The sequence below is a fragment of the Aptenodytes patagonicus genome, chromosome 5, assembly GCF_965638725.1.
Source record: "Aptenodytes patagonicus chromosome 5, bAptPat1.pri.cur, whole genome shotgun sequence".
NCBI lineage: Eukaryota > Metazoa > Chordata > Aves > Sphenisciformes > Spheniscidae > Aptenodytes > Aptenodytes patagonicus.
This window is the reverse complement of record NC_134953.1, coordinates 7,950,979-7,970,475: the sequence shown is the minus strand read 5'-3', so window position 1 is coordinate 7,970,475 and position 19,497 is coordinate 7,950,979. Positions and strand designations below refer to the sequence as shown.

General features: G+C 43.1%; 1 long non-coding RNA gene across 1 annotated transcript in view; it reads right to left on the bottom strand.

The window, feature by feature from the left end:
• Positions 1–11,575: 11,575 nt before the first annotated feature.
• Positions 11,576–19,497, bottom strand: part of LOC143160600 (uncharacterized) — a 71,972-nt gene continuing 64,050 nt past the window's right edge. The window contains exons 2-3 of the long non-coding RNA XR_012995413.1: positions 19,046–19,123; positions 11,576–11,654 (exon numbers count right to left, since the gene is read on the bottom strand). This is a non-coding gene — a long non-coding RNA (uncharacterized LOC143160600). The remainder of the gene's footprint in view (positions 11,655–19,045; positions 19,124–19,497) is intronic.

Below are 19,497 nucleotides of genomic sequence, written 5' to 3'. Positions count from 1 at the left end.
GCAAAAGGGAAAAAAAAAAGGGAAAAAAAAAGAAGGGGGGGAAGGGGGGGGAGGGGAAAAAAAAAGGTTACTCTGAGTATCAGAGAGGGGGCTAATTGTCAAGGTTATATCTCCAAAGATGATTGATGTGAGGCTGGGTTTTTCTGTCAGCCTGTCACAAAGCAGGAATGTTTAATGTTCTCATTATTGGTTACGCTGTTGTGTATATTTCTCTGTCAGCACTGCGGACCCATCTGAACTGCCAAGGCACTTCAAAGCCCTGCAGGTCATTTATCATCCTCCTGACGCTGCGAATGTTCAGCCTCAGCTGAGTGCCAGGGATTTGTTATGACTTGAGAGCCAGCTGACAGACAGGTCTGCTGCAAAAAGGATTCCTTTTTGTCACACTGCGAAAACATCAATGTTCCTATAATGGCCTACAACTGTCAAAGGGGACTGCCACCTGACAGTTGTGTGGTCTCACTAATTTGCAGCCCGGTGACTTGTTTCCTTGAGTTTAGATTCAGTTACGGTGTCACATGCAAACAGGTCACCATCTGTCGTCCTGTGCCAGGGGGCACATGGTAGGGGGTGGAGAGGGAGAGAGAGAGGGGAGGAAAAGATGAAGTGGCAAACTGGGGGGGGGGGGGGGGGGGGGGGAGATGCGAGGGGAAAATAAAAACGGCTATGCAAATCAAAGCTGTGTCTTTATTTCAGATTCCCGTTTCCTGAATGTTTCTAGCCCACCACGATGTGAATCTCTGAAAGTTGTGATGAAAATTGAGGCAGGGAAAGAAAGGACCTTGCAAACAGCCAGAGCTAGTGAGAGAGAGCCGGGGGGGGGGGGGGGGGGGGGGGGAGAGGGAGAGAGAGAAATATCAGGGCTTTGTTTCCTTTCCCAGGCCATGACATGATTAATCGTTTTCTTCTGATCTAATTTTGGAACATGAAAAACAGCACATTTGTCTTGAAGAAAAATGATGTGCCGTACTGCGCAGATGGAAATTTCGAGCAATGAAAAAGATTAAAGTGAAATTCCACTCCTTAGACCTAATCATGAGTTGTAGATTATTCTGTCGTTCTAACCAGATGGTAGGCTTGATTCCACAACCCCCTTCTTATATTAATGAATACTAGACTGTTATATTTGACTTAGGTAAGTGAAATGTCTATCAAGCCTAATGGACTGCCAGCCAGCATAACACATGTTGTACCACTGAGGGTCCTTGCTGCATTTTTCATGTTTTATACTAATGTAGAACATTTTGTTTCCTACTGTTTTCCATCATTGTCACTGTTTGCTAAATATTTTCACATGTAGGGGGGAAAAAAGTGAAAAACTTGTGTCCAGAGCTAATTTCCTCACGTTGGTCGCAGCTATAATTCTACAAGTAAAACAGTCACCCGAAGCAATGCATACAAGAACTCAATAGTAACTTGATTAAGTTCCCAGTCAACAAGACTGCACTAGGCTGTATGTTAACAAACCTAATTATAGGCAGCATGGTGATAAATTGTGCGGGGTGCGTGTAGCACATCTCTGAGGTCATGTCTAGAAAAGAAGTTGTGCCCCAGGGGACAGGGATGGGGTGTCATTTCTAAATAAAGTAAACACAGGTTCACTGATGTTTCCCATTGGGTTGCCTTCCGCTTTCTGACAAACGTTTTTGTAGCAGAGGTGTCCCAAGAGATCCTCGCGAGAACGGAAGAGCGGAGGAGCAGAGGAATGAGAGGCTGGGGGATTCTCTTTAACCTTTCCAACTGCGCAGTCCTGTGACCGCCATGTAATTTCTGCCACGCCTGGACTTGTCAGAGTCACAAGTCCTGGTAATCGTACGTTAGGATGGGTGCCACCGCTTGTGCTCAGAAACCATGTTGCCGTTCTCAGCGTTTAGCTGAACAAAATAATGCTTGTCGTGCGTGCTGAATGTGAGAGCGGGGTGGGATCTCCTCCTTGTACATAAAGTAAAAGGTAAAAATCTCTGGTTTCTCCTGTCAAAAAAGCAACAGTTGGGCCTTTGTTGCACCCAGCGTGTGCGTGAGTGCCTGCCCCCGGTTCTGTCGGGGAGCACGCCGCCAGGTAGAGGAAGCGTGCGTGCACGGTGCTAATTTTAGAGACTGAAAGAATCAACAGGATGCATGGATCGAGTTACCCTCTGCCTAGGAGAGAACATGTCCAGAAACTTGAGTAAGCAGGCAAGAGTTGTCCTGAATCTGGACTTACTAAAGCGTGATAGATACAGTAAAGTTATAAATGTTCATTTAGGCTGAACAAATCCGGTGAAGAAAAGCAAGGCACCAAAGTACACCTCCTAAGCGAGTAACTAGGATATTTACATTTGAAGAGGAAAATCTTTTTGGTCAGGGAATGAATTTAAAGCTTACATCATAGCTCTAGTGATTTTACTCTCAGTTTTTTAAAACTATTTCTTCAGGTTAAAATCCCCAACTCCGAAGGAGGTTGCCTTCCTCAGAGAAACTACCATTGAGGTTAACTGCTGAATAAGGACTTTTGGCTTGCGCCATAGAATAAACTCGGAACGGCCCTCCAGTGTGAGTGCCCTGCACTTTGGGCCCTCTTTGTTGACAATTTTCCCTTTTTCTCATACACATAACGCTTTTTGAAAGGATAAGGTGAGGAAGTCCTGAGCAGAACGCCTGCGTTTTGCTGATTGTGTCTTGCCCACCCTAAAAGCAAACAAATTGGAAGGCTTAAATTAGTATGCCTCAAAATGTTTTTCTTTGTAATTAATTTTAATTACAAAAAATATTTTTTGTATTCATACTGATTGCATCTGTCCAAGAATACAAGCTAAAATACCAAGACGCTTTCACCACATTTCTGTTATGGTTGGATTTAGATTCTGCCTTAGCCCTCCTTAAAGCTTGCTCTCATGGGATTAAAAATTTTTGTTGATGAGAATTCCTATGCAAAAAGTTGCATGGCAATTTTTTTTCCAATTCACTTAGGACAAAACTCCCACTTACCCTGTGTTTACTGAGAGCAGTACAGAGGAGTAAGTTACCCCTTAAAAATGATCTGTGCGGATTACCAGTCTGTGTAGTTCATATCCTCTGGGGAAAACTGGCTTTTTGCAGCGTTGCTTCTCTTCTGCGCAGGGCGTGTGGAGCTGAGTTGGCAGTGAAGGGAAAGTAATTTGTTCCTGACAGGGGCCAGTAGCAGACTATTTCTTCACTGGAAGAAAGCGACAATCAAGCAGGAAATTGCGACTGCAGTTCCTTATTTGAACTGATCTTTCTTAGGAGCTGGTAGACATATCTTAACTTAGCCTTTAGCTTGTTTTCCTCAGTCTCACGGTTTTGCTTTCCGTGAAATGTCAAGGACCTCGAATTCCTGTAGTGTTTACAGTTTGGCCTGTGGAATTCGTGGCCTGCTCAGAGTGTCACAGCTTTACAATTTTATCGTGAAAGTAACACAGGAAAGGCAGGCATTGCTCTCCCCCGGTAGCATTTTCCGAGAATGACTGTGGCTTGGGGAGAGGACTTTGATCCACCGAGGGAGAGGATAACCCACCTGAAAGGGAGAGCAAACTGTCTTTTGTTGTTGAATCCTTACTAAGCCAAATTGCTTCCAAACGCGGGGAGGGGAGGGATGGATGGACGGCTATGCTATAGCTATATGCAAGGCTCAGAAAGCACCTGTCTTCCTGGAAGAGTGTATTACAGCCTTTCTGTTCTGCAGTGGGTTACCACCCTGCTGTAACTTTGACCGATGGCAAGTGATGGGAGCAGGAAATAAAGGTCCACAATCTGTGCGTGGTAACACTGCCCAGGAGGGCAGGACCTCAACCGCGTGGAACGTCTATACAGGTTTGGAAGAAGGTTACCTAAAGCAGGGTCAGCAAGATGTTTGCCAGTTTCCACGCGTCCAAACTCTGCATGAGTGCTCAGAGCTGGGGTGCTCGTACTCGTGTTTCAGACCAGTATGCCCACACGGGCCTCGCGGCTCTGAAGCAACCTGACGTTAACTTTCTGAAAACAAGAATCCGTGGCTCCTAGCATTTCTTACGAGAGGATCACTTACTCACATAGTGGATGCGCTTCTAAAGTCCTAGGCCATCCAAAGGTGGCTTTTGCACGCTACTTCCACACACCCTACCCTTGGTTGCCTGCCTTACTTCTGAGAACATTACTCTATTCGTCCTTCTGACCTGAGGCTCAGATCATCGGGTGCCAAAGCCATTCCCCCCTGGGCAAAGGGGCTCCCTCTGGTGGGACTGGGGGCGAGGGAGGAAGGAACATGCTCTTCCTCATGTGAACTGCAAAACCATCGCTTACAATAGTTCTCATGAGAGGGGTGACAAATCTCTTCCCCCCCCCAAAAAAATGTTTATTTCCTTTTTGCACGTATTCCCAGCTTCCCGCCCTCCATGCACTCTTCTCGCTTTTGTACCCTGTAACTTCCATCAGTTTGTTTCTTTCCTTTCAGACCTGCTCAAGGCACAGCACAAGTTGATACAATCCAATACAAACTTCCCTGTTTGCTGTATCATAAAATGTAGTGCCTGGTGTGTTCATTCCTTTCCTGTCATCAAGTGCCAGCTTCAGCAGCGCTTAGTACCTCCAGGTTCTTCCTGCTGTCATTTTCACTTTTCCCCCAAGGACCAAACATTTAAGAACCGAGAAATCCTAACTGAGATCCTAAGTAACACTTGAACCACGCTGATCTTGGGTAAACAGTTCCCAGAGTGTTACCATTCCTGATGTTGAAAGAGCAGATCCGTGAAAGACGAGAATGTGCGTACAAATTCTCGGTGATCAGGCAGCCAATTTCTAAATATTGAAAGATTCCTTTAGAAGCCATTAATTTTGTTTACGTTTAAACTGACAAACAAGCTAATGAGCCTACCGCTTACTCATGAAAGATTTTTACCCAATTTTTAATAGGAGATAATGGTTTAAGGCTTAATTTAGAGAGGAACAAAAAAAATGTAAACCTGGGTGCATTTTTTTACTTTCTTATATACATATTTCTATATTTAAACTCTTCTTCATTAAACTGCTTTTTGCAGTTTACCCAGCAGACCAGTAAGAGGAAAGACTACCCATCACCCTTTGGGCAGAACTTTTTTTTGCCCCAACACATGCCTATGTGGGAGGTGACATCAGGTGCTGAAGAAACACCTGATCTTTTGTTGGCCAGAAGCCAGCCTTTCAGCATAAAAGCGCGTGTGTATTTTTATTGGAAGGTAAAACCTAGGTCTTCGGTAAGCAGCAACATTTCTTGCTTAAACGGGGCTTTAGACTCCTGTCTCCTTCCAAAGTATAGGTTGGGTTGTGTCAGGGCCCTGGTTGGCCTTAATGGCTCTGGTGAGGCTCACCTGGGACCCCCACCCACAACCCTCGCCAGCAGGTCCAGGAGCCCCATTTCAGCTCAGCCTTGGGCACCCAGCTGTCCCCTAAGCCAAGTTCTCGGTGTTCCTGTGCCATCCGTCTGCTGCTCTGGCTTGCTGACTGGTTTTCTGGGGTGGACTCCAGACCTGCCCTGCAAGGTAGCTTTGTCTCCTGCCCTGTGTCCTGAGTGGACCTTAGACCTGTGTCACAGACCCTTTTCCAGCCTCTTCTCTTGGCTGGGTCCCTGGGAGGACCTTGCACTTGACTATTTATCTCACATTGTCTGGGACTGTCAATGGACCCCGTCACAACCACCAGTCCAGTCCCGTTCAGACAATGTGGGGCTGCACTCAGGTTACCCTCATTTCCCGGCTTGTTCTCTCCTTGGAGAAGCCCTGCTCTCGCTGCTCCCTGAGGGGTGGCCTTTTTTAGGATTCGAGATCAATGCAGTATTCGAGAAGTATGCAATGCAGCAGGAGAGCTCCCAGCCAGCCTTCCTTTAGTCAAGGTCTGGCCCCTCTGTGGCCCCATCCCATGTTCCTTGCTCAAGAAAAACTGGGTCTGCTTGAACATCTCACTGCTACGCGTGGTACAACTCTGCTCAGGGCTCTTGCACCGAAGTTGAAGACTTCTCAGGCCCGTGAGCATGGGTTTCCAAGAGGCTAGGGACAAGTCCATTACTGATTCTACTTGGTTTTGCACCTGTGTAAGCAGTTCCTGCTTCAACACGTAATCTTTTTGTTTTGTTTAGGCACAGCACTCTAACCAGCTGTGTGACTTTGTGCAGATTCAAAACGGCCTCCCTGTCCCCATTTGTTAGTGGAAGGGGTAGAGTTTCCCTGATGCAATGCCAAATTTATATAGAATTTGAAATGTTCTTCTAGATGAGATGCTGTGTTCTGTAATCCTCAAGGAGAGCATAATTTCTTTGGGGATATATATAAATACACTGGTATCTGAAAAAAAAATGGTATTTCTAAATGAAACAGTTGAATATCTAGCCCGCATCCCAGTTTCTGTTGTTGTTGTTTTTTAGAAGCATATACTCACAGTAAATTCATACCAAATTTTTCCAGAAAATTTGACAGAAGAGTACTCAAAGAAAGTCTTCAGCATTATTGGTGCCTGGCTAACGTAAGCTGACAATAGCAGATGACTGTGGTGAAACACTGATGTTTCCTTAGTCCTGCCTCTTCCTCTTTCTGGGGTGTTGGTTCTGAGAGCACTAATTAGCCAATGGTTTTACCACATTGCTAAAATTAATCTCCAGATTGATGTAAAATTAATCACAGAATTCTACTTTTATGGAGAAATACTGGAAATAAGGAAATCTTGCTCACCTCTATTCTGTGACATGAATGTTAATAAACTCTAACCCGGGTTGGTGTCAGGGGCAAGAAAATATAGGTCAGAGCTGTGATTTATACGATCAACTATAGAATTTAAACACTAAGTTCTCATTAATCTCGATGACAATTATTTAGCTAAATCCCCATATCCTTTCAAAGATATGCCAGTGTTCTACCACTAATTTTGTCACGTTCATGCATAGTGACAGATTTTGTAAAACTACTTTCATAAATGAACAAAACCCCGAAGTGCCATACTGATGAATATCATTAAAAACTTAGAAGACAACCTGATTAGATTTCCTGTGGTAGAGGTATATTATCAAACAAAATACAGGTTTTGAAATGCAACACCCCAAAAGAAATACAGTAGGCTGAAAATTCCCATAATGAGAAATCCATGAGCCTAAATATTTGGTGTTTCTGATTTGCTCACTTCCTCAGGTTAATGTTTCTTCAACATGTTTCCAATTCCTTTTTTTTTTTTTTCCAGCTGAATTGGTAGTTGTACTTTCAAAGGTGATGATTTGCAAATGATGATTTCCAGCCTACTGTATTCTGTGTATGGCAGAATGTCCATCAAGATGCCTGTAGGTGACATTAGTAGCGCAATCATTCAAAATGCAGCCTGACAGCATTTCAATCAATTCGCTTTTCAACACTAGACATCAAATATACATTTCAAACCCGGCACCTGCTCTACTGGTAGTGTAACATCAAATAGGTTAGCCTCGGGTCCTAAGACAGGGGCTGTCTCTTGAACTGCTACGTTAAGAAGTGACTTTGGCAGTGATACTCTTGGAGATTAACGCTCCACCAAAACTGGCTCTCAACCTACAATACAATCTAATCCCTTTACTCCTTGTGTTTCTCTCTCTGCGCAGCCCACAGGAGCTCTGTGTCTGCTGGATGAGTCAGCCACAGAGTCCAGCTCTTAACCTCATACTGTAGAGGTTCACATTTACAGCAAAGGTGCGAGCAGAATGGCAGCCTTACGTTTATAAAAACTTGCCCCAGGTCTGATCTCCTTGGGGTCGGCTTCCTCCCTTTAGTAACAGCTGCATTGCAGTACCCCCAGGGGCACCTCGGGGTGGCAAATTTTGCAACTCTTCGTGCTGTCTTGGTGGGTGTATCAAGACATGCCTTTTTAAAACAGCAGGGGAAGCACTAGGATAATATTCAGCTCTCGTCACACTGCTGTTGAGATGAAGAGGTCTAGCTACTGCCATCCCAGGACTTTTTTGTCTTTTGCTGGGGATCAAGAACAGGTCAGTCAACGGTGCCCTTGTTAAGTTCTCATTTCGCTTTTGTACTTCGGGCTGAAGTAAGGTCTACTCCTTGACCCACAACAACCTATACTATGTCTGCTGGATCTTCTGAGTCAGATCCATAATTCCCTTTAAATGAGAGGACAACTAGCTACAGTCGAACACCATGGAGGTGCCTGAGAAAGCAGGCAGGCACTGGATGTGCCCAGGATTTCAATCATCAGAGCAATAAAAAGGGCATGCCAGCACTCATAAACCTTAGAAGGACGGTGTAAATCCCCCTCCTTCTGTTCTGTTTGCTATGAGGCTTTAGTGCTGATGGCATAAATCAGGAGGATGAACAGCCGGGGGATGAATCAGACGAAACAGTGCTGGAAAGGCATTGTCAGCTGGTCGTAACAGTGGCATACCCAAGGGCGTGCAGACCACTGTGCGGCACAGGTGCAGTTTGGGCCTTCTGAGGGGACCCTAGGAGCCAGGAGTGGGGACCCAGGTGCGACAGGTTTATAAGGAGAGAGTTTTGATGTGGCCTATTTACCACATGCCTCGCCACCACCCCTACTAGTGCTGTAGAAGATGTGATCTTTTATGCCTACAGGGACACCACCTGGTTCAGTCCCGATTCAATCCCAGGCACTAGGCAGGATGGTGCTGATGGCGTTAGCACACCGATCTTACAGTCAGGGATCACGTTTCTTATACGGGGCAAGGTCTTCCTCGCAGCATGCGCAGTGAAACGGTTAACAGCTGGTCTCACCGATAGCTTTGAGCCCACAGCGGGCAGGAGGTTTGTGTCCCCTCACCCTGCAGGAACCGCCTGCGATCACATTCCTGGAGCTCCACAGAGGGCACTGCCCTGGTTGTTGCTGCCACTCTTGCCGGGAGACGCTCCACATCAGGAATGCAAGTGCAGCGGGAGATATACATCCCACGTGGCACAAAAGAGGTTAATGTAGGGCCCAATAACCTTCACAGGTGAATCAAACAGCTGAGTAGAAAAAGCTGTCATAAATACTTGCAGTCCTAGCAGAGTTAATGGAGGAAGAGGAATGCTGTCTTGGAAGATGATGTGGTAGAAGCAGTATATGGACAGACTTCAAGAAAGGTAGGAAACTGTATAGAGGTGGGAGAGATTAGTCAGAGCTGCTTAACTCAGTGTCTTTGGGCTGGAGGGATGCTTTTCTCTCTGAGGAGTGACTGAATCCCTTCCCCGTGGAAACGTTGGGCTCTGGAGATAGACAGGCTGGATGCTGGTAAATCCCAGGTTAGGGCGAGGTCCCTGCAGGCCTGCTCACTCTGCTCTTTGGGACGTTCATCTGGCTGGTGCGCTGTCAGCGTGCAGGCTCACAGATGGTAAAAGGACTCACGAGCCAGCCTGAGTGCTTGCTGGGGACACAGATGTGCTCTGAAGATTGCTTTGGTATTTATGTGAAACGACTGCTTTTTATTAAGAAGTGTTGAAACTAATAATAAATATTTATAAATTACTTTAGTGTATTAAATTGTTGACACAACACAAACACAAATATTTCTTAGGAAAGTGAATAAACATATAAAGCTACATTACTTTGTAAATGAATTCATTAGTGTTTATTACAGGAAATTACAATCAATTATTAAGCATTATGATGGCTTGCTTGGAGAATGGATATATTACTTTCACTATTATTAATAATTTCAATTACCAACTTTAAGTACTGGTGATTTCCCCCACACATCCCAGGGCACTAATTTTTATACAGCACCTAAAATACACTTAGTGTTTTTGTTTTGGGTAGCTTTGTAGTACACAATAAATAGTTGAAAATAAAGTTCATTTCCTAGTTGCTAAGTGGAAATAGAAGCTCTGGGTGTCCCTTAATCAGTTTTGACCTAGCTTGGGAGAGCTGGTTTATATTGTGCAATAAGAAATGTATTTCTCCAAAGTCTTCTGCGCCATAACCAAAATGCCAAGAGGCCAGGTTTCCCCCTGCTACTGATTTTTATGTCCTGTCTGCTATCAAACAAGAGGTTGTATGCTCAAAAGCCTGCTGCCCTTACACCCACGGTATTAAATTGGTCTAACAAAACATACTCCCTCAAAAATGTCTGTAGATGATGATGGTCTCACTGTTGGACCTATAATTACCCCTGATGCTAACCTGGTTGCCCCTACTACAATCTTGTAGATCTCCAGTAATTAGACCTATCACACAATATTCAGACAATCTATTTTCAAGTATCTAGTTCTCTTCCCACGTGCCCTCCTCTAGCACCTCTATGCTCTGATCTCTCAGGTTGCTACTTCTGACTTCTTAGCTGCCTGCCCGATGTGCCGTGCTTGGGGGACGCAAACTCTCATGTAGAGATGAGCATTTTCACTTCTCAATTACCACAGTTAACTCTGCACCCAGTATCTTGGTAGAAACGGGAGCGCCCGGCCAACTGTACCTCTGACCACCCCACCCTCTCCTACGGTACCGCAGCGTCCCCTGAACTCCAGTTGTCCTTACAGTCTCCCACAAGCCCCCCGCTGACGGGAGCGATGGCAGCCAGGAGTTGTTGCCATCCCTTCAGTGCCCAGGCAATCAGCACGCAACCCATGGCCAAAGTGAATGAAGGCGCTAATGAGGACACCTGGACTGATCTAGTGGTGAGATTGGGCTGTTGACCCAATCACCAGACTAAAAGCAGTGAGGTGGATTAACAAGAGTATTTTGCTTAATACCGAGGGGCAAAGGCATTGTCTGTGCATGGCAGGGTGGCTTTATGGTACCTCGTAAAGTGCTTTATGCTAGAGCGAAGCATAGTTATTCTAGTTTTACCAGAAGTGGGATTTAAAAATACATGTAATTAAATTTTTTTACACATTCTTCTGTGAGTTGCTAAATAACTTCAGTGCTACTAAATGAATAGATTGTGGATGTTGTGAACAGGTTTGGCTATCTGGAGGGGGGTGAGGGGAGGGATATTATAGTAGAGCTCTTTTTAGCGTCCTCCATTTTTTTCTTGTATTTTCAACGAATGAATTCTTCATGAAAGTTGCTGGATGGACAACTCCTGTTTATCTTCACAAGTCCGGGAGGAACAGCCGTGGATTCCCCTGCCTTGCTTCACCCCTTAGGCTGGTCCCTTGTGCGTGTCTCACACATAAGGAGCTCTGTTTGATCACTCCCCTACTTTTCTGTTGAGACTGTCTAAGGTAAGTGTTTGTTTCATAGGGGTTTTTTTTCCTCCTCCATTTTTCTCTCATTAGGAGTGGTTAGCCATTGAGTAGGTATGACCAGGTCAGCTGATACAGATTGAAGAATGCTGATGTGATGTTAATATCTTGTATTAGCAATAAGTATGCAATTTTACTAATGCTACCTGAATAATCATTTTGCATTGAAGTATTTTCTAAGCAGGAATATTAAAAAAGTTGCCTGGAATTTGCTATATAAAGTTATGTGATGAATATGCATTGATTCAGCAGAACTGTTATTTTATGAAATCGGTTATTGTCATGCTTTTAGTTCTGATGCATTTACAGTAATGTTTTCCCTCTAGCAGGGCTTGACTGAGATGGGATCCTTTGCCTTCCATTGTAACAATTAAATATTTATTTTGGTTTTTTTTTTCCACACTTTAAACAGCAATTTCTTCTTGCAAAGCACTTTGATATGCTCTGCTCAGATGGAAGACATTATAGAAGAATTCTGTTGCTGTCAGGGTTGAGTGAATGCTGAAAAACATAAGTAATAATTCAAATTTAGAAATAATTTAACTTAAGCTGGATTTGTGCTGTTGTTGCTCAACGCAGTAGTGTTTGAAACGCTTGGTCACAAACTGGAACCCCGCTGTGCTAGAAGCTGTGTTGACACTGGACAAAAAGGTAGCCACTGCTCTGAAGTGCTTTCAGTTTTCCCACAAACATTTAAGCAATTAAGTTGGAGGTTCAGTTTGTTTGCTTGCTTTGGTGCTTGCTCCGGCTTTTTTGTTTTCTTCTTTCCTGGATGATAATGAAGATTTATATTGAATGCACGTGTTGTTTTAATTGCCTAGAATAGACCTAGGTGGTGTTATTTGAAGGCTTTATCCACCAAAGTTAAGGAAAACCTTCCCTTTACTTCTCTGCTCTGTAGCAAGTTCTCTGTTCTTCCACTAGCTTCCTTCATGTTCTTAAACATATGTACAAAAATCATGGTAAATCTGAACGAGGGCAAGTGCTACTGACCAGTGACTAGGAGAAGTGTATTTTAAAAGGGACATAGCCATCCTCAACCTGTTCTAGACAACCCTTACCTGATCTCCAAAACCAGAACTAGAGAATGTGGCATCTTCAAATAAGGCAAAAAAGTTGTGGCGGTTTCACTGCTAATACTTACCTTGTGTGTATAATTGCTCTGTGACACTGGAGGCAAAATTAGAAAACCGAAGGCATCGCTGGTATTCCAGAGGGACTAAGCCCGCTCTGCTGGGACCGTTCAGCTTCACAAAAATATTGTATTCCCAGCATTCATCTGCTAAATCTGATCTGAAGGTCATTTAAGGTCTGGAGCAGATAGAAGTTTTTCTATTCGCCTTGGGGGCAGAATTGGGTCTTAAATGATCTAAAACCTTCCTTTCCCCAGAAAGGGGCCTACATTCATTTGCACAATTATTTGGTGTGAATTAAATTTAAACTCTGTAGCCAGCTAATAAATTTAAAACAGTTTAATCTGTTTTTCCTAGCAACAGTGCTTTAGCCAAGGCCTGTGAGATTCAGAAAGGGAAATGTGTGTGTGTCCACACACATGTGTGCGTAATATGTGCACGCACATGTGTGTATATATATAGTAGTAAAGCTTAAATTGTAGCTTTGAGTACTTTTGATATTAATTTGATCAGCGTATAGATACTAATGTAAATAACTCCATAGGATTTTTCCATAATGCATAAATGAGAGAAACACCTGTTTGCAGACATATTTTATGTACTGAAAAAGACGGAATCTAAACAATTTAAAACTTCTGAAGTTATTTTTTTCCACTTTTTCAGAACATGAATGGCAACGGTCGAAGGTGTTAAATGTATGCTTTTGCTCATCTCATTATAGTGTTAAATACTGACAAAGTAACTAAGTAAATTATTTAAGTATATACTCAGCACTAATTATTCTATGTTGCGGTTCAGTGAATTCAGAAAATGAATTCCACTGAGCAGATCTCTACTTGCAAAAGGTATACATTTCGCTGGGTGATGCTCTATTTCCTTTATGGCCTGAAAATCACTCAGTGTTAGATAACGTTTCAATCCCCTAATAAGTATTTTGCACTAACTTATCCATTTAGTTAAATGTTTTTCCATTAATATAGTAAAGCTTTTATCTGCTCTGTTAATCGCCAAGGTACATCTAGATAGTTAAAAAGCCCTCTGGTAGCCCCCCAGTCTTTTGTAATTAAAATGGTTTGGGTTTAGTGTCTTGTAAGTAGCTGTAGTGGCCCTACGCACACAAAGGCGGCGTAGAAAATGAAGCATCATGGTGGGAGCTCAGGGGGAGGGGGAATGAAATAATCGAATGGATTTGAGAAGACGGATGGGGAAAATTAATATTAGTAGCATTGGTTGTATTACAGTTGTATGTATAGTTGATTCCAGTTGGTTGGATATCTGTTACAGTCAGCACCGCGTCTGCGGGTGGAATGACAGAGGTGAAAGAGTATGTGCTCTGCCTTGAGGAACCTGCGCTGTAAAATGTGTGTGTGATGGCCAGGGGAAGGAAAAGGAGGTAATGCTACTTCTGCTGTCACTTGACGATTCGCTCCTCTCTCTTAATTATATATGTGTCTGTGAGAGGAGCTTTGATAAGTACCGGGCTGAAAATTAGCAGAGGATGCTCGAGGGTGCCTACAGACTAAGAAAAAAATGTGACAACTGTGATTTCCACTTGCATGAAAAAAGCAGCGCTATCTGTTATAAAGGGCTGTATAAAAGGCAAAAGGGCCAAACCAAGGCAGAAGGGTCAGTTCCACAGCCGGCATAAGCCGGCACGGCTCATTGACTTCACTGGAATTGACTTGCTTGCTACCAGCTAAGGCCCCAAATGCCGCTCAGGTATTAGGACAAAGTATTTGATGTGCCCTTTGATCATGTAAGTCAAATTGCATGAGTCGTTACTCAGAGCGCAGAAGAAAGTTGTGGTTTCAAAAATCGCTCACTTCCCCATGAAAATTCACTGAAACGTTTGCCCTAAGAGTCCTGGAATAAAGTTAAGAAAGCATCAGAAGCCACAAACCTCTCCCTGAGGAAATTTATAGGAGGGAACTGACACGCAAGGGTGAAGCATATTCATGATGTTAGGGTCAATCTCATTCACTTTGTCTTGGCCCAAGCTGTGTTTCCACCTGGTTTTTTTTTCTATGCCTGTGAGTTCTCTGAAACTGCCGTAAGTATAAACCAAATCCATTTTGGTCTGCAAGCAGCATTTCAGACTTTTAGGCTTGCGGATGCTTGTGCTGCTTATTAACTTTGCGCTTTAGGTGAATTCATACAGATGGTGAGATAGGGCAAGAAGATTTACGTTTAGATTGATTGGGGGAGCCTATTTTTCCCCTCCTGGCTGACATCAATAGGGTTGCGTGGTCTATTCACTCCATCAGAATGTGCACCCTGAGAAAGTACGGAGAGGGCCCTGATTGCAGTCCTGCCTTCGAACAGGTCACAACTCCATTGTTCTGGAACAATAAAGGTTTTATAAACAAAGTCTGACTAGAAAGATTGTGAGTTATGACACTACAAAGAGCCTTGCTGAAAGCAAAACAAGGCAAAAAAGAAACAGGGTAAGGCATAGAAAAAAGTTTATAAACATTAAGTTAAATCCCTGGTCTTGAGTGAGACATTGATCCATTGATGTCAGAGGAACCGTGCTACCTTACAGCAGTGCTGGAAGTTGGTCTATTAGTGTTTACACCACGCAGTGTATATGCTGTATAGTTAAAGTGAAAATAAATGTGCAGGCACAGAAGTACTTAAAAACCCGATTGCTACTGACTTCAAAGGCATTGCTTGCATGCTTCTAGATAGGCATATGCTTAGGCTTCTTGTTGGGGACTTGAAAGAGGCTGTGGATGATGCCGTTCTACTTGCATTGCCTATCGCAGTCATCTCACGTTACCTTGAGTTACTATTTCCAATGACCATCTGTTGCCTTTCATCGTAAATTTAGCACCGCCCTTACAAACCCTCCCACTGGCAAGGCCTGCTGCGGTTACTCATAGTGGTAACTTATGGGGAAGTATTTTTGCAATACTGGAACTTGCTCCTTTGAGGTATGACTGTCTTTTCGCTACACAACATGCAGTACCTGGTGTAACAGGTGCCTTGTGGGTGTAAAGCAATGCAAGTCAGTAATCGGTGCCGCTCTTGGTTGGGGTGGCACGAGTGAAGGATGCTCTGGGAAATAGAGAGCGCAAAAGGAAGCCTCTTGAATTCGAACAGCTGATGTGTTGAAGGCATTCAGACTTGTATATATTTGAAATTAAAAATAATTCCACTAAGGTAATCTGGTTAACTTATCCTTTGTGCACAGACACTTAAATCGTCTCTTTATCTAGGTATTATTCAGTAGAGGGGAAATTATCAGCATTTCAATCCATCCCACCAAAACCAAGAAACTCTCCCTCTTCAGAGCTGTTCTGTAAATGTAAATTTTTTTTTTTTTTTTCCCTCCCTCTTGGAACTGTAGGTCTCTGAAAAAGCAAGCTCATATTACTTTGTTATATGAGCTGCTAAAGTTTTTAATTTTGGTTGCTGGTGCCCAGAGGACGAGTAATCAGTTATTAAGCTAATCAGCCTTATGTTGTAGTGCATCAGTTTGATGAGGTTAGTGTTAAAAATCTGGCATAAGTATTTGCAACCTTCCTGTGTTAGTGGAATGTAATGCTTTTCCATGCGAAGATCAACTTAACAAGCAGATTTAATCCGACACTGGGGGGAGAGGAGGAGGGGGGTCAGGGCAGAAGGGATTGAAACCCTCTGTGTACTAGACTTCCACCTCTATAGCTATGGTAAGCAATTTTTACCAAATGAAAGGTTCGGGATGTATTTCAGTAAAGCAGGTGGTCAAAATGCTAGGCAATAACAATTTAGAAGTTGCCCCTCTTCTGCTCTTTTTTTTTTTTTTTTAATGCATCTGTAAAGAGCATCCAAGAAGGCTGTGGGCAACTATGTAGAAACTTTGTAATTAACTAGCTCTCATTTGTTAATAAGTGGATAACAAAAGATTAAAAGTATCCACTTGCTATTTTGTTTTGCTTTTTAACTAGATTTTAAATGGGTCTTGAATAAGACTTGTTAGTATGATGTCTGTTTACTAAAGATGCCAAGCAAGTTTTTAGGCAAAAAGCAGGGAACTTGAACAGGACTGCAAAATAATTATTGTATTGTACAGAAAAATACTGCAGTTCAAGCTTCTCGCTAGGTGCAGTTGAAGCCCAGAGTCGGTTGGGATTACATTAGTTCCTAGTGAGAACGAGTTCACTGGTTTTTATCAAGAAACTAGAAGCCCGAGTTTCTGCGTCAGGCTTGTTTGGGGTGGGGAGTGGGGGCTGTCCAGGTTTATCGAGCTGAGTTTTGCATTCTGCAGCCTTAATCAGTCTGAAGCTAATTAGCAGCCTCCACACAATAAGGCCACAAGTCATTAATCACAGGAGATGAGAGCAGTCAGTCCCCCATCCTCGACATTTCAAGAAAAGTTTTCTCTCGCGCTCTTTTTTTTGTGTGTGTGTGTGTGATAGGGCTTCAAAAGTCGCAAGATTGCTTTTCATGGTCAATAGTGTGTGAAGTATAAGCCATGTCTTGATGTGACAGACAAGGGACCACTGTTCAAGGACCCATTGGACCTTTTTTTTTTTTTAATGCTGTCCTCTAATAGAATGGAGTCAACTGATGACTCTATTTGCTTTGAGTTGAAGCACAGTTCAGCTGGGAATAAAAAAAAGTTTTAACAAGTATGATTTTTGTTAAAGGGAAGTTTGAATTTTTTACAAAGCCGCTTAGTTCTTTTAAAAAGTTACAATCCTTTCTTATGCGCAGCTAATGAGGAATGAAAGTCCTTTCACATGCCTAATACAGTTTAGTACAGTGTGTCTTGAAATCTAATGCTAACAGCCACAGGCTAAGCACTAGGAAACCCGTGTAGGAAAAAAATACAATTTCTTGAGGCTATTGATCAAACTTCTTCCAAACAATTTGGAGTAGTAAATTTAAATAAAAAGTTTGTTCTCGTAAGTGACACTGAGAATTAGATTACGCGTTATACTTTATTCTGTTTTGTTTTCTATGTGCAGATACCTGTATTACTCCCACAATAAAGGGATAAACATCTAAAATAACTAGATATGTTTGTGGAAACACTTTCTGTGAAGGAAACCCTGCTTCCTGTATCTTTCTTACTCTAATTTTTCTTTTTTGGGGGTGTGTGGGTGATATCGGTATGCCTGATGCACATCTCTAGCAGGTCTTACTCCTTTGTGGTCCATGGTGTGTCCCTACACCTGTCGATAGCATCACCGTTTCAGGCTGAGGAAATTACTGTATTACAACCATTTAGAGCTTCTGGCTTGGACAGCTGGGGAGAGGAGGTGATTTTATAAGTAACAAAGATGTTCATATAGTCTCCTTTTATTAACCGCTGAATTTCCAGTATAAGCAAAACTGTTTCTTTGTAGGACAGGTTTTGGAAAGATTTCTTGAAGACCTAAGTGTGTCTTTCAAGGCCTCCTGGTTATCGTACTGTCCTCCATGGACTTCGTTATTTTACTTCAGGAATTACAGTAACACCGAGAGCAGCTAATGGGCTTTTTGCTGTTCAACTGTCCAGGAGTTCCTTGTTCTAGCAGGCCGTACACCAAACTCTGCTTCCATCCCTGTGCCTGTAGTCGTCCACTGCGGCCTGGGGGTGGCTTCTGGCAGGTGTTAGCTCGAGCAGCAAAGCTGAACGGTAACACAGTACTGCACAGCACTGCCAGCAGTCTAGGCACACTGAGATCTTCTGCTCCTGTATAAGCAGTTCCAGTTGTGCTTTGATTTGCTTATTTCCCCTGTTTGCAGAGTCAAAATAATGTTGAAAGCCTGTTTGGTGTGTGGGGGTTTTGTTGTGGTTTTGGTTTCTTTTCCTGTTTTCAGTCTTTGAGATAAAAACAGTGAAAGTGAGGAAAGAAAAATTGTAATTAGGAGGCTCAAACAAATGAAATCGGAGTTCTGCCTCCAGAAGCTCAGCAAGCAGCTATCTGTATCTGTAATATGGCTGTACGTTGTTGTGTTTATTTGTCTGGATCACCAATGGATTTTGTCCTCGGACCACTGTTCTTATTCGGTAAGAATGATGTCTCCAAGCTGTTTCACATCTTGTGCTTATTCTGGGATCCAGGAGTCTGTGGGGATCATCAGACGATCGCTTTGGGTGACGGCAGGGAGGAGATTACCCCAATCGTAAGACTATGGTTGAAAAGATAACTCTAGATAAGACTTCAGAGTGAGAAGGCCTGTGTTTTGGTGCCTGAGCAGTATACCTTTATTTTGATGTTGTTTCCTTCTGGGAGAAGGGTTGGGAAGCCCTGTTAAGTGCCACCTTTTAACTGTATTTTTGGTTCCTACAACACCCCACACACACACACTTGCATACTCCCATGCTCACTCCTTGCTTTCCAGTTCTCTGGTTTTGAAAATTGAACCCAGTGACGTTCCAGTTCACGCCATGCTTTCTGTGCTGGCCTGAGTGGGCCTGGCAATTAGGCAAGATGTGTTCATGCATCCCTAACAAAAAAGGCCCCATGCAGAAACTTCAGCAAAAAAAACCTAGGAGCACTGAAAGAGCCGTTACATTCCTCCTGTCGTGTCGGTGTAACGGTACACATTTTGAAAAGCTCCCCTAATATATCTTTAAAACCATAGCCCATAGCACTGGTTACGGTCTATTGTATCAACTCATACATTTCAATGAGAGGGCATTTTCTTTCTTTTCCTCTCTTTGTAATACTGGGGGGAAAAAATATGACATGCATCCACACAAAAAAAAAATCTGTAATGAAATCACATTAAGGATTTGACTAAGCCCACACAAGCAGAGAGTTAAGACTGATATTCTGTCATTACCTCAGCTTATTACATCTTGGGGTTTTGTTACTCCCGTAGTCCGTAAGATCACCCACCGTCTGGAGAATCCTGTACTACCTGGAAACAAGGAGAACTGTTATGCTGTAGCTTTACCTCTGAAATTTCCTTGCTTTGCCAACTTTCCTCAGTGTTACCATAAAACAGTTTTTGGTGACTTATATGTATTAATGGCATTAATTAAACTATCAGCACAGCTGAATGGGAGAAAATGTGTCTTCTGAACTTGTTTCTTGAATAGGAGTAAATGCCTCATTAATCTTAAGCATCAACCCAAGAACACTGTGTTTGTTAGATAGAATAATAAATGGCTTTACAGGAAATACACAATAGCAGATGCTGGAATGCATCCATTCATTAGTCACTGTGCATAAATATCCCCTTATTTCCATGAAGAGACATTTAATGGAGGGCCAGTCTGACAAACATGCGCA